General features: G+C 38.1%; 1 long non-coding RNA gene across 1 annotated transcript in view; it reads left to right on the forward strand.

The window, feature by feature from the left end:
* Window positions 1-12,277, forward strand: part of LOC103105393 (uncharacterized) — a 56,530-nt gene extending 44,253 nt beyond the window's left edge. Inside the window, exons 4-6 of the long non-coding RNA XR_462835.3 lie at window positions 467-557; window positions 10,712-10,759; window positions 11,289-12,277. This is a non-coding gene — a long non-coding RNA (uncharacterized LOC103105393). The remainder of the gene's footprint in view (window positions 1-466; window positions 558-10,711; window positions 10,760-11,288) is intronic.
* Window positions 12,278-14,474: the final 2,197 nt, after the last annotated feature.

Genomic DNA, 14,474 nt, shown 5'->3' on the forward strand with positions numbered 1-14,474 from the left:
GTCTCAACTAAAATATTAAAGTTTTAATACTGCCTCCTTCTGTCCAGAAGGAAAGAAATGAAAGACAGCACAACGTCCTCAAATAATGAAGAAATGCTTTGGGGTTTTAAGTAGAATTTCTTTAATAGGAGTGTCAGTCAGGTTTTTGTAATGTTGGTTGAAATAGAAACCTGCTTTGCTTTTTTCGTAGGATTTTAACTGAAAACTGAGCAGCCCTTTTCTCATATATAAATATGATGATAGGGGGCAACTAGGTGGCTCAAGGGACAGAGAGCCAGGTCTAGAGATGGGAGGTCCTGAATTCAAATCTAGTCTTAGACATTTCCTAGGTGTATGTAATCCTGGGCTTAACTTAACCCCTATTGCCTAGCCTTCACTGCTCTTCTGCCTTGGAACCAATACACAGTATTGATTTTAAGATGGAAGGTAAGGGTTTAAAAATAATTATGATATATTATAATTATAGGTATCCCTTCCACATGGGGGGATCAGGGGTGCAGTGTCCCTGTGAACTGGAAAATCCAAGTGAAATTTTTTTAGTCCTCCTTTCATACCAGGTAAGAAGTCTGAATTTTTTCTTTTTCTATTATGGGGTATTTACAACTTTATATACATTTATCAGTTACTAAACTTTTAAAAGTATCTTTATATGTCTAGCCTTTGTGTATTATCTGCTGGCTTTCAGGTTCTTTTCATGAATATTTTACTTATTTAACTTAAAAAAATAAATTGTGTATAGCATTAAAGGGAAAATATTTTGATATTATACAATACCATACATAGATCTTATGCATTTCTGAGACCTTTTCTGTGTCATCCAGCCTTCAACTATTGTCTGACTTCCACAAAACTCCCCCCAAATTCCCATTTAATTTCTTATGCTGAACTGACATAACACAACCATAATGGGGAAAGTCATGATGTGGGAGAGATACCTACATATTATATATTATAATGTCTCATTATCATAACATTTTTATAGTACTTCATGGCTTGCAAATTTACATAATGACAATCAATTAACTAAGTATTTAGCAAACACCAACTATGTGCCAGGCACTGGAGACACAAATCCTATGAATAAATCAATCCTTATTTGCAACAAGTTTACATTCTAAGAAGGGAGACAACAAATCGCTATATTAGTTATTGTGGTTGTTTAATTGTATCTGACTTTTCTTGACTCCATATGGGGCTTTCTTGGCAAAGATAATGAAGTGGTTCACCATTTCCTTCAGTAGTGGATTAAAGCAAACAAAGGTTGAGTGACTTGCCCAGGATCACATTAGTAATGAGAGTCTGAGGCCACATTTGAACTCAGATCTTCCTTTGTCCAGGTTTAATGCTCTATCCACTGAGCCAGTAGCCTATGTACAAATAGGGCGAATACAAAGCTAATAAATACAAATAAATGAAAAGGAGTTTAAATGCAAGGGAATTTGAGTAGGTGGTTTAGTAGAACCAGGAAGATTCATCTTCTTGAGTTTAAATCTGGTCTCACTAGCTGTGTGATCCTGGGCAAGTCACTTAAACCTATTTGTTTCAGTTTCCTCATCTGTAAAATGAGCTAAAGAAGGAAATGGCAAACCACTTCAGTATCCTTCCCAATAAAACCCCCAAAATAGGGTCATGAAGATTTGGACATAATTGAAAAATGCCTGAATGACAGTAACAACAATTTGAGTAGGAGACCACCAGCATTTTAAGGGCTCAAGAAAGACGGTAGAAGGTAGTATTTGAGAGAGAGAGAGAGAGAGAGAGAGAGAGAGAGAGAGAGAGAGAGAGAGAGAGAGAGAGAATGAGAGAGAGCGAGATCTGTAAGTTAGGAAAATAATTTTGTATCAATTTAGAGAATGGACTAAAGAAAGGAAAAACTTGAGTCAGGGAAACCTATTAAGAGTCCATTGCAGGAAGCAGCTAGGTGGCTCAGTGGATAGAGAGTCAAGCCTAGAAATGGGAGGTCCTAGGTTCAAATATGGCCTCAGATACTTCCTAGCTGTGTGACCCTGGACAAATCATTTAACTTCCAGTGCCTAGCCCTTACTGCTCTTCTGCTTTAGAACTAATATACAGTATTAATTCTAAGATGGAAGTTAAGGGTTAAAAAAGAAAGTCCATTGCAAAAATCTTGGCAAAAGGTGATGAGGATCTGAACTAAGATGGTACTGAGGTGAGGGGAGAAAAGCATTCAGATGTGAGAGATGCTATAGGATTGAAATGATAGAAATGGAGGGGTGAAGGTAGAAATGGCAAGATTTGACACCTTATTCAAAATACTAAAGGAGAATGGAAGTTCATAATAATATGAAGGTTACCAACCTGAGAGATCAGAAGAAATGTACTTTCAAGAGAAATAGAAAAGTATGGAAATGGGGTGAGTTGTAGGAGAAAGAAAAAGAATTCTGTTTTATATATGTTGAGTTTGGGATATGCCTGGACATCCATTTTGACATGCCCAATAGGCAATTGGTGATGAAAGTCTGATGCTCAGAGTAAAGTTTGGGGCTGAATATATCTATATATCTAGATCTATATTTTATTGTTTGTCCTCTGCTTTTGAAGAGGACCAGTGACATCATGGTTGATATCTTCACTTGTGCATGAATTGAGTTTAAGAGAGGCAAAGTTGCACAAAGTCCTCTATCTTACTCTCTTCCAGAGTCATTGAAGTCCAGTGGCAAGACAAAAGTCAGAATGACTGGTGATGGTCTTGGATGCATAGATAACCTTGGCATCTTCTATGTCTGATCAAACTCTAGCACTCCATAGCACTTGTTTCTACTAACTTCATGGCTGTTGGAACAAATTATTCTCATTTTTCCATTCTGGATGGAATCTTTGCAGGCTTCAGGTAGACATTCCTCTAACTCTTCTACTAGCTGATGGATTTGAGTCCTGTTGGTTATCTTCAGTGTAGTTTATATTGTCTGTCAAGACAGTTTACTGGGATTTAGCCATTGCCCATGCTATAGCTTCTTGGAGCCATAGGATAAAATTGGGTGAAAGGTTAACACCAAAGGTGGATAAGTAGCCCTGAAAAGGACTTGGTAAGCTCTCACAGCAGAAGTGTCTATTCTCTTTGAACATATATATACCTCATACATATAGGTAGATAAATAGAGATAGAGATAGGTAGGGATATACATAGAAATACATAAACTGACAGATAGAGAGATAGACAGAATAGATCTGGGAGTCATTGACATAGAGATGATAATTAAACCCACTTTAAACAACCCTAGGAAGAAAGTGCCATTAGTATATCATTTTTATAGATGAGGAAACAGATTAGATGTTCAGTGACTTGCCTAGAGTTGTTTTTCTGAGGCAGAATTCACACCCAGGTTTTCCTGGCTCCATCAATCTATCCAGAATACCAGTGATAGCTAATCTTTTAGAAACTGTATGCCCAAACTTCAACCCTCATGCCACATGTAATTTTCCCCTTTACCCTAGACAGGAGAGGGAGGAAGTTCTCCCATTGGTCTGGTGGGCAGAGGGCAGATGGTGTGAGAAATGTCCTCAGGCATGAGTGGAGAGGGGGAAGAGAATAGCCCCCTCTGGTATGCTCCAGCATGCATTCCATAGGTTTGCCAACACAGCACTATACCATTAGGTAAGAGACCTGCATTTGCCCCTAGCTCTGCTCTATTGCTTTAAAACTATCCACTGAAATTTGCCAAAGAAATAAAAGATCAGAACCACTTCTGTAGTAATAACAGATCTAAACTGAATGTTTCCCTACCACAGAAAAGAACTGACTTGGGGATGAGAAGGCAAATGAGCCCTGATTTCATCTTGGTCTGGAAAGGGAGAAGGCTTTTTTTCCAACAACTGCTAAATTCCTTGCTAAAGTGAGGCTTAATATACAAATAAATAGGTGTTTAATAAATGTTTGCTTGCTTCCTTCCCTTCCCTATTGTAATTCATACAATTTGAAGAGAGCAGACTTTTCTGCAATTAAAAATATGTGCATTCAAAATTTTGTACCTTCATCATGTTATCTTTTGTAACCATAGACTTAGCAAAGTTCATGGCACATAGTAGATGTTCAATAAAGTATTTGTGAATTGAGTAGTATAAAGATTAAAATTTAGGGGAGACTGAGGCAGGTAGAAATTAGTTTCTCTCTACAAGGAATATTATATTTTTTAGAGGTTTATTAAAAGTTAAGGATTAAAGAAAATACAGGATAAGAAAACACGTGTCCAGGCCACAGAGAGGCCTAGACACAACCTCACCTACATTATGAAAAGAGCAGCGTCTGCTCCAAAATGGAAGTCCAAAAAAAAAAAAAAAGCTCTTGCAATCAGGTTAAATACCTTCTTGATCTCGGCCCACGTGAGAATTCAAAGCATTCTGGGGAAGTGGAGCAAGGACTTCTGGGGATTGAAGTCCAGAGTTCAAATCTCAATTTTACAGTAGACACTAACAAGGATACAGTGGATAGAGCATGAGGCCCTACATCCACTTTTGCTATGGAACTGGAGATAGGAGAGACTGAGAGATCTTTTACTTAACACTAGGGAGAAGATGACATTGTCATGAAATGCACATTAAATTTGCAGAGGTACTGATTTTCCATCTATCTTCAAAAAATTGTTTTCAAGTATGGTTGGCATGGTAGTAACAACAATGAAACATACCATTTTAAAAAGATAATATTCCAATAAATCTCTCATGATTAAAAGATGAAGTTGGCTTCAATGGATAGTTATTAATTACCCTGAATGAGTTGCAGTTCAATTTAATTGGATTCAGTTCACTTTTATTAAGTGCCTATTATGGACCAGGCCTTGTACTTTCAGGATCAGGTTCTTAAGTTTCAGAGTTTTCACCTTTTCATACTGGAATACACACATGTATGTATGTGATGAATATGTATGTGTATATAAATTCCATATATATGAATATCTGAGGATTTTCCTATCTATCCATCCATCTATCTATCTATCTATCTATCTATCTATCTATCTATCTATCTATCTAATCTATCTTCTCTATGTATTTACTCATCCATCTATTCACTATCAATCCATCTGTCTATCCATTCATCCATCTATCCATCCATTCACTACCTACTATCTATCTATTTATCCATCCATTCATCCATCTATCTAACCATCTATATCTCTATCTTATGCTTTTGGTTTTAAAGAGTGCTAGATGTTTAAAGTAAAGGAGTGTGTGTGTGTGTGTGTGTGTGTGTGTTCATGTTTTCATTATTTCTGTATAGTTTTTGGTTGTTGTTCAGTCATTTTAGTTGTATCTGACTCTTTATCACCCCATTTGGGCTTTTCTTGCAAAAATACTGGAATGGTTTGTCATTTACTTCTCTAGCTCATTTTACAGATGAGGAACTAAGGCAGAATTAGATCGGGTCACACAGTTAGGAAGTGTCAGGTCAAATTTGAACTAAGGTAGAAGAGTCTTCCTAATTCCAGGCCCAGTGCTCTATCCACTGTGTTCTTGTTAGTTAGTGTCTACTCAATTCAACAAATATTTTATGGGACATCTACCATGTGCCATGGGCTGTACTAAGATTTAGGGTTACAAAAGATGAAAATAAAATGGTCCCTTTTATTCTATTGTATGTCTTTTTTTTTTTCAAACCCTTCCCTTCTGTCAGAATCAATGAAAGGTAAACAAGGTTAAATGATTTGCTCATGGTCTCACAGCTAGTGAGTGTTTGAGGCTAGATTTGAATTCAGGAAAATAAGTCTTTCTGACTCCACGCCCAGCACTGCACCACCTACCTGCTAATTCTTAGTACAATGGCTCATACACACAAAGACTCAGTAAAAATAAGATGATGATGGAACAATAGTGATTTTATTCCCCCCCCATTCACTAATTTTTATTTTATTTTATTTTTTTACCAGTGACATGTAATAATAAATTTCCATACAAGCTTTTTAAAGTTACATGATTCAAATTGTCTCCTTCCTTCTTTTCCTACCCCTTCTCAGAGCTGGCAAATAATTTTATCTGGGTTATAAATGTATTATCATGCAAAATATATTTCCATGTTGTTTGTTTTTGAAAGTGAGTAATCTTATAAAACCCAAACTGCAAAACAGAAACCCAAATAAATAAGTGAAAAATCGTATGCTTTCATTTTCATTCCTACTCCAACTGTTCTTTCTTTGGAAGTGGGTAGCATTCTTTGTCACAAGTCCCTCAGAATTAGTCTGGATCATTGCATTACTGAGAGGAGAGAACTGTATCACATTTGATCATTTCCTAATACAATAGTGATTTTATAGGTGACACATAAAAATTTGTTTCCATGCGTGCCCCTTCTGACTAGCAAGGATACACACACACACACATACACACACACACACACATACACACAAGTTTCTTTAGTATTATTAATAATAACTGACATTTGTGTATCACATTAATGTCTGCAAAAGGGTTTTGGGTGGATTATTTCAATGAAAGCACAGAAAACTTAAGTGACTTGCCTGTGGTCAGTTGAGTGATCTCATTTACTGGGGAACAGAGGGTGTGATTTTGAGGCAGAAAGTCAGCCACATAATGAATGTCACCCATCTTCTAATGTCATCTAATCCCATTTTACAAATCATAGATTCAGAGCTGGAAAGTAGCCTAAGGGCCACCTAGTTCAATCTCCTAATTTTATAAGTGATGAAAATGAGTTCCAGAGAAATTAAATGATTTGCTCAAGGTCACCAACTGGTAAATGACAGTGCTAGGATTTGAACCCAAGGCTCTTATTTCATGTCCACTGCCCTAAACTGCTTCTCCAAGCTCTAAGTCTTTCTGTTCTATTACTCTATACCAAACTTACAGTGAGACATCCTAGATTCAAGTCCAGTTCTACTATTTGCTAGCTGGGTGAACTTGGGCAAATTATCAGCATCTCTACTAATCTCTAATCATCTCAATTTCCTCATATGTAAATGGGAAAATCATCTGGGGACTATGTTTCTCACAGGGTAGCAATGAGAATTGAATGGTATAATATATAGAGAGTATACAAAGCATAATATTAAATATCCAGGAGGTGATTAATAAGGGTTCATTGATAGACTGATTGATGTGAATTAGACCTATTAAAAGTCTCAAGGCCACAGAAGAGCAAATGCAAACTATTATTATTCCCAATGATCACACTTCTCTCTCTGTGCCCAAACAAGTAAAGGCTTTCTTGACAGTGTGGACTCATCAGTCCTTTTGTAGATTAGGAATTCATTTTCACTTGGCCTCTTTAAAATTAGGTTAAACATTAAATTCTTCTATGCAGATACAATGGAGCTTTTCAATGCTGAGTTTTGTGTGTGTGTGTGAAGGATGAATCTTCTCTAAGATAATTAGTAAGTGCTCCAGGCACCAACTTCATATTTCATACTTTATCCACTGGTATCAATTTGATGGCTGAATTTTTTAAAGAAGTTGAGCCACCCTTTATTTATTTAGTGACTTTCACCAGGACGGAGGTGGGGGGTGGAAGCTCAATGATGATATAATTTTAAAGTAATTTTGCCACCTGATTTGTTTTTCTTCCAACATTACCCTTTCAGGGGTAGCAAGGAAGGCTGGACTTAATATTGATCTGCCATTTTTATTTCTTTATGGTAGTGGTTATCTTTACTAGTCTATCACCCTAAGAAATTAATCTGACAAGAAATCTAATGGGGTCCCCAGATTTCAGTAAGATAAATGAGCTGATCTATGGAGGGATGTGGAATACTCAGAGACAGCAAGGAAGAGAACTCTATTGTGCCCAAGAGTGTGGCATACCTCTCTAGTCATCTTTAGAACAAGTTCCATCATTGGACTAGCCCAGACCAATCTCCATTGTGCTACTCCACTGAGAAACAGCATCCTGAGTCAGTGTTCCATGATATCCGATTACAGTCCTCTGTGGAGCTCATCTGAAACCTGGGTCAACTGATGACATTGTCTGAATTTTAAGAGCTGTGATCTTCCTTGTGCAATATCACTCTGGCTCTCTGTGATTGATCTAATGTGGTTACTCTCTTTCAGTAATACAAACCTCAAACCTTCCATACCTTTATGACATGGTCTTTAAAAGTTATGGCTGAAAAATATGTTCCCCTATCTGTCACCCTATGGCCAATGGTGGTAAACCTCTCCAAAAGCAGCTAAGCTGATCCTCAGGAATGCATTCAACCTTGAAGAATTTCTAGTTTGGTAGGACGTACTAGAGTGCATTATTCTCTAGTAGAGCTTTTGAGAACTCAGGGTCCCCTTCGTGCTAAAGGTAAGGCACTTCTGTGAAAGTCCTTTATACTTATATTCAGTTGTTTCAGGGCTTTCTTGGCAAAGATACTAGATTCCTTCTTCAGTTCATTTTACACATGAAGAAACGGAAGCAAACAGGGTTAAATGGGGGTCACACAGATGGAAAGTGTTTGAGGTCAGATTTGAATCTTCCTAACTCTAGTCCTGGCACTATATCCACTATATCATCTAGTTTCCCCCTGTACTTACAGATTTATTAAATTACTAGTATTTTAAAATAGCTATTGGTCAATTTGGTCAGACTGGTCAATCACTCAATTATCAATGACCTTTTTCAGTCGTTATACACAATGACCTTCCTTCAATCTTGTTCTTTTTGGAACTCTCTGTTTCTTGACAATATCTAATTCTTTGGCTTCCATGATAGGATAACTATTTACCAGGGTCCTTCTGTGACAATTTATTTTTCAAATACTGTATTAATTCCTATATATTATGGAGAATTACTGTGAATTCCTGTGCCAGGGATCTGGGTCAGAGATACCATCTAGTCTGTTACATTTAGCATTTTTTTCCTCTTGGGAATCTCAAAGGATAGCTTCCTTTTTTTAAAACAGTATTTGGCTAATAAATGAATGGGAGAAATGTTCATTTCCTATCTACCTGAGGGAATGGGGAGGGGTGGATAGGTTGATGGACCACTTCTTAATTAATTATCACCAATTAAAGATATCTTGGGATGTTCAAGAAAGGGGTTGAATAATGAACTACTAAAAATCTATTTATTGAGCTGGATGACCCAGTTCATATTGCAAGAGAGTCATGGAGATCTATATCACTTCATTAGTTATGATGCTGACCTAACCACTAAACCTGATATAATCAATAAACTTTTATTCTTGTCCCAAGATCAGTTTCTTGAGATAATTTTAATCACAACACTTCTTATGAATTAGGGAATTCTTTCCTTGAAAGGCCAAAGAAACTATTCCCAAATTTTTATAGATCCAGGGGGTTAAATTTCAAAGCCAAATCTCTGCTTTTTGACCTAGTTTCCTAGTCACCTAAGGACATAGAAACGTCCACCCACACAGAGTCACAGCCCTTTGGACATGGCAGATGTCCAAAGACTCAAGGAGTCACCGTATCCTACCCTACTGCCCAAACATGCATATTGAAGTGAAGAAGGTTAAATACTATAGTATCCTTGTCGAATTGCCTTTCTGTACAATTGCTAAGTAAACCATCTTTTGTTAACTGTTAAAGACCTAGGAGGGTTTCATTTCATTCTAGTACCAAAACTAAATTAACAGAGCATTGGCCTGAATTAGGCCTATCATTTATAACTCCTGGGACATGGCTCTTCATCTTCTTCTACCTGTCTGACCTCTCCTTTCTTCTTCACTGATTCATCCTTTTCCCACCCCCTCCAAGTGTGGGTGACTCCCAAACTCTGTCCTCAATTCTTTTTCCCTTCTCTCTCTATATTTTCTTCTTGGCAATCTCATCCACTAACATGGCTACAATTATTAGGTCCATGCAAAAGACTCCCAAATGTATTTATCCAAAATTCATCAACCAATCAATTAATCAATCAATATAAATATTTATTATTTGCCAAATTAACTGACTTTTTTTCATTCCTTATCCTTTTTTAAACCTAGAGGCAATAGGAAGTCACTAGAGTTTACTGAGCAGGAGTGGCATGATTAGACCTTCCTTTTGCAAAATATTACTTTCTATGATTCCTAACCTGTCTGCAACATTTGACATTGTTGATAACCCTCTCTCCTCCATAAATCTCTCTTCCATGACTTTTTGTGACATTTTTCTCTCATGGCTTTCCTCCTACCTTCCTTTGGGACCTTTCTAATGCCTAGAATGTTCTCCTTTCACATGTTTGCCTCCTAGAATCTCTTACAGTCATCAAAACACCTCCAGATATTTAACTCTAGGCTACTTAACTTCTCTGAACCTCAATTCCTTCACCTATAAAATGGATACAAGATTAGCATTTACCTCATAGGTTGCCTTAGGCAGCTAAGTGGTGCAGTGGTAGAGTTCCAGGACTAGAGTCAAGAAGGCTCAATTTTTGTAAGTTCAAATCTTACCTCAGTCATTTACTAGCTATGTGACCCCACTGGGCAAGTCATTTAACCCTGTTTGCCTCAGTTCATCATCTGTAAAATGAACTGGAGAAGGAAATAGCAAATCATTCTAGTATCTTTGCCAACAGAACACTAAAATGGGGTCATGAAGAGTCAGACAACTGAAATGACTCAACAATAACAACTTTGCGTGTACCCTAAGGCCTTGGCCTGAACCGTCTCCCCATTTCTCTTTGTATTCTTTCACTCAGAGACCTCTTTAGTTCCCACAGATTTAATTATCATGTCCATGTAGATGACTTTTAAAACTATATAAATTCCTTGGCCTGATATGTTCATCACTAATGTCATCTACTCTTTTTCCTCAGCCCCTGTCCTTGATCCCTAACTGTCTTTTAGACTGACCAAACACCCATGTAAGTATCTCAGACTCAACATTTACAATATAGAACTAGTTATTCTCCCCATAAAATATACTTCTCTTCCAACCCCCCCACCCCAATTTCTGTTGAAGGTACTGTGAATTTTAGATTTACTCCACCCTGCTTAGTCTTTAGAATTTTAGCAACCAGGAATGTGTACACCCACACTTAACTGTGAGGAGGATGGCCTATGACCAACATGTTCTAGCAAGTGACAAATCAGAAACAACTGACAGACCATTGGTCTGTCATTGGTCTGCAGGAAGTAATGTAAAGAACTGCCTATTTATTTCATGTCACTTCCTCTCTCTGGCTCTCTATCAGCAACATTGGGCTCTCTCAGTAGCGTTGGGAGCTTGCTTGGTGATGTTGGGAGTTTGCTTGGCAACGTTGGGAGCTCTGGACAGCATTCTGGCATGCTTGCAGGTTTTGGGTCTGTAGCATGGTTTAGGTGAGGTATCTTCCCTGAGCAACCTTGGTGAGTGGTTAGGCTGATTCCTCTTTTCCTTGACTTCCTGAAAAGGCACTATCCTCTGAGGAAGCCCCTCATCTCAGAGGAGACCTTGTGGCTGGAAGCCGAGCTAGATTTAATCTTCTGAGAAGGCCCCTTGACTGAGGCCTCTGAATTTCCCTTGGCTTAGGCTAGACCGAAGAAATCGTATACCCTTTTCTCTTTCTCTTCTTCTTAATTTATTCCTTCTATTGTAATTAAACCACCATAAAAATCTCAAACTGAATTGGGTATTTTATTGGGATTGAATTTAAATCCCTGGAGACAACTAATATAATATATTCAGTCAACTAACTGAATTTTACCCTCTAACAGTACCACCATTTGTCCAGGCATCAATTTGGAATCATCCTGGACTACTCACTCTCACCCTACACATACTCTCAGTTGCCAAGTCTTGGTTCTATTTCTACAGATTCTCTCATCTATCCCCTTTTCTACATTCACACTGCTACCATCCCTTAATCATGTAGACTATTATGATAGTCTCCCATTTTTCTCCCTAATTCAGGTTTCTTCCTTTTCCAATCTATCTTCCACAAAGCTGCCAAAGTTATTTTCCCAAAGGGAAGGTCTGACCATGTCACTCTCCTCCTCAGTAAACTCCAGTGGCTCTCTATTGCCTCTGGGATAAAACAGAAATCCCCTTGTTTTGACATTTAAGTCCTTCACAGCATGGCCCCCACCTCTCTTTCCTGTCTTATTGCATATTATTCCCTTTCTTATATTTTACACCCTAGCCAAATTGGTCTTCTTAGGGTTCCTCATACATGACTCCCTTCTGTGTAGTTCTGTGTGTCCTTGGGCCTAAAATGTTCTCCTTTCTCAAGTCTGCCTCTTAGAATCTCTTGTAGCCATTTAACAGCCAAGAACCACTTTCTCTAGATATTTAACTCCAGGTTACTTAACTTCTTTAATCCTCAGTTTCTTCATCTTTAAAATGAGTGCAAGACTAGCACTTACCTAATATGGTTATGATTAGTTTCCTGATGTCCCCTTCTGCTAGTACCTACCACATCTGAAAAGAATTATCTTACATTTATTTTAAATATGTTTTATTGGTGGTGGTTAGACATTGAGTCATGTCAGACTCTTCATTGGCCCCATTTGGGGCTTTCTTGGCAGTGGTTTGCCATTTCCTTCTCCAGTTCATTTTATAGATGAGGAAACTGAGGCAAATAAGGTTAAGTAATTTGCCCACTGCCACACAGCTAGTGATTGTCTGAAATTGGATTCAAACTCATGAAGATAAATTCTTTCTGATTCCAAGCCCGGTGTTCTATCCACGGTACCACCTAGCTCCCCTTGAATGTGCATATTCCCCATAAGCTCCTTGAGAGCAAGGATTGTTTCACTTTTCTCCTTGTATCCTCAGTACCTAGAACAGTTCATGGCATATGGTAAGCCCTAAATCAGTGCTGGTATTAAGCAGGCATGATGTACTAGGCATTAAGGATACAAATATAAAAGAGCTCTTCCCGGAGCTCCAATTCCACATTTATGATTGCCTGCTAGACTTGTTCACTTGAATAGTCAATGAACATAACCAGTTCAATGTGGCCAAAGTGGAATTTATTACTTTGCTCAGCCCCCTCCCTGAAAGCCCACTGGTTCCATCCAACTCTCCTATTTCTTTTGATTGTGTTGTCCCTTGTCACGCAGTCTTGAAATTTCCAAATCATCTTGAACCCTTCCTTTTTCCTTATTGCTAAGGTTTGTTACATTCATTCAGTTGTTGCTTCGATTGATTTAGTTATTTGTGTCTGTGCCACTATCCTTGTTTCTGCCCTTATCACCTCTTGCAGACTATCAAAAGAATTGCTTAATTGGTTTCCCTGTCTCCATGCTTTCCCCTCAGTAATCCATCCTTCATGAATTGCCAAATGAATATCTTCAATGCACAAGGCTTACCAGGTCACTGCCCTGATTAAAAAAAAAAACAAAAAAAACCTCAGGTTTTCCTATTGCCTATAGGAAAAAATACACATTCCTTGGCCTACCATGGCCTACCACCTTAGATAGTTGCTAGATGTATGACCCTGGGTAAGTCACCCAACTTCTCTGATCCCCATTTTCTTCACCTATAAAATGGGTATAAGAATAATTTGGGGGCAGTTAGGTGGTCCTAGAGTCAGGAAGACTCATCTTCTTGAGTTCAAATGAGCATTATGTACTTTCATTTTTAGGGAGAAGCAACAGAAATCTGGAGAGAATTTCCCCCTAAAAGTTAGGAGTGAGAACTTGGAGGGATCCTGATTTATGTACCTTTATGTAGACATATTATGAGGTACTAAAACATTTTGAATGATTAGTATTAAAGTTTTTGTGACCTGTGACAGAGTCTGGCATTAAAGAAAAAGTGCCAGGCTGAAGAGTATATGAAATTGATCACCTCAGTGGGGGAGGGGGCCCCAGGAGTGAGATCGAGAGGAAGAGGAGACTCTGAGGGACAGCAGTGAGGCTCTCAGTCAGGAGAGGTGGATAAAGACTTTCTCCTGAGGGTTACCCACTGGAAATACGTTCCATCCCTTCTTCCTCTCTCAGAACTCACATCTTGGCTTCACACCTGGTAGAATTTAAGCTCCTTGAGGGCAAGTTCTCTGTCTCATTTTTGCCTCTGAATATACAGGCAGGCTAATAACCCAATGCATTGCACCCAGATGTTGAATAAATGTTTGGTAAATTATTGAACTTAATTTTTACACTTCCCATTTCAACCAAATCTCATTCTGCCCTCTCCTGCGGTCATTTTGCCCAGGATGTCTGGCATGCCTGACACAAACATTCTCCTCATCTTGATCTTTTAAAATTCTTCCCTTCTAGGGCATCTTGGGTAACTCAATGAATTGAGAGCCAGACCTAGAGACAGGAGGTCCTAGGCTGAATCTGGCCTTAGACACTTCCTAGCTGTGTGACTCTGAGCAAGTCATTTAACCCCCATTGCCTAGCCCAGTGACAGGCACACTTTTGAGCTTGGTGTGTCAAAATTTGCCAAAAAACCGAGCATAACCAGGGTGGTATGTCACTTTGAGAAAAAAAAATTTTGTGATATTTATAGTTTAAATAACAAAAATGTTTAATTATAACATATAACTGTATTTAATAAACCAAAAATTAATTATTTAACTTACCTGCTTATTGACTTTGTTCATCTGTCAGTTGGTTTCTTTTATTGGTCTTATATTATTTCACTTGTGT

This window comes from Monodelphis domestica, chromosome 2 (genome assembly GCF_027887165.1).
Source record: "Monodelphis domestica isolate mMonDom1 chromosome 2, mMonDom1.pri, whole genome shotgun sequence".
Classification (NCBI taxonomy): Eukaryota; Metazoa; Chordata; class Mammalia; order Didelphimorphia; family Didelphidae; genus Monodelphis; species Monodelphis domestica.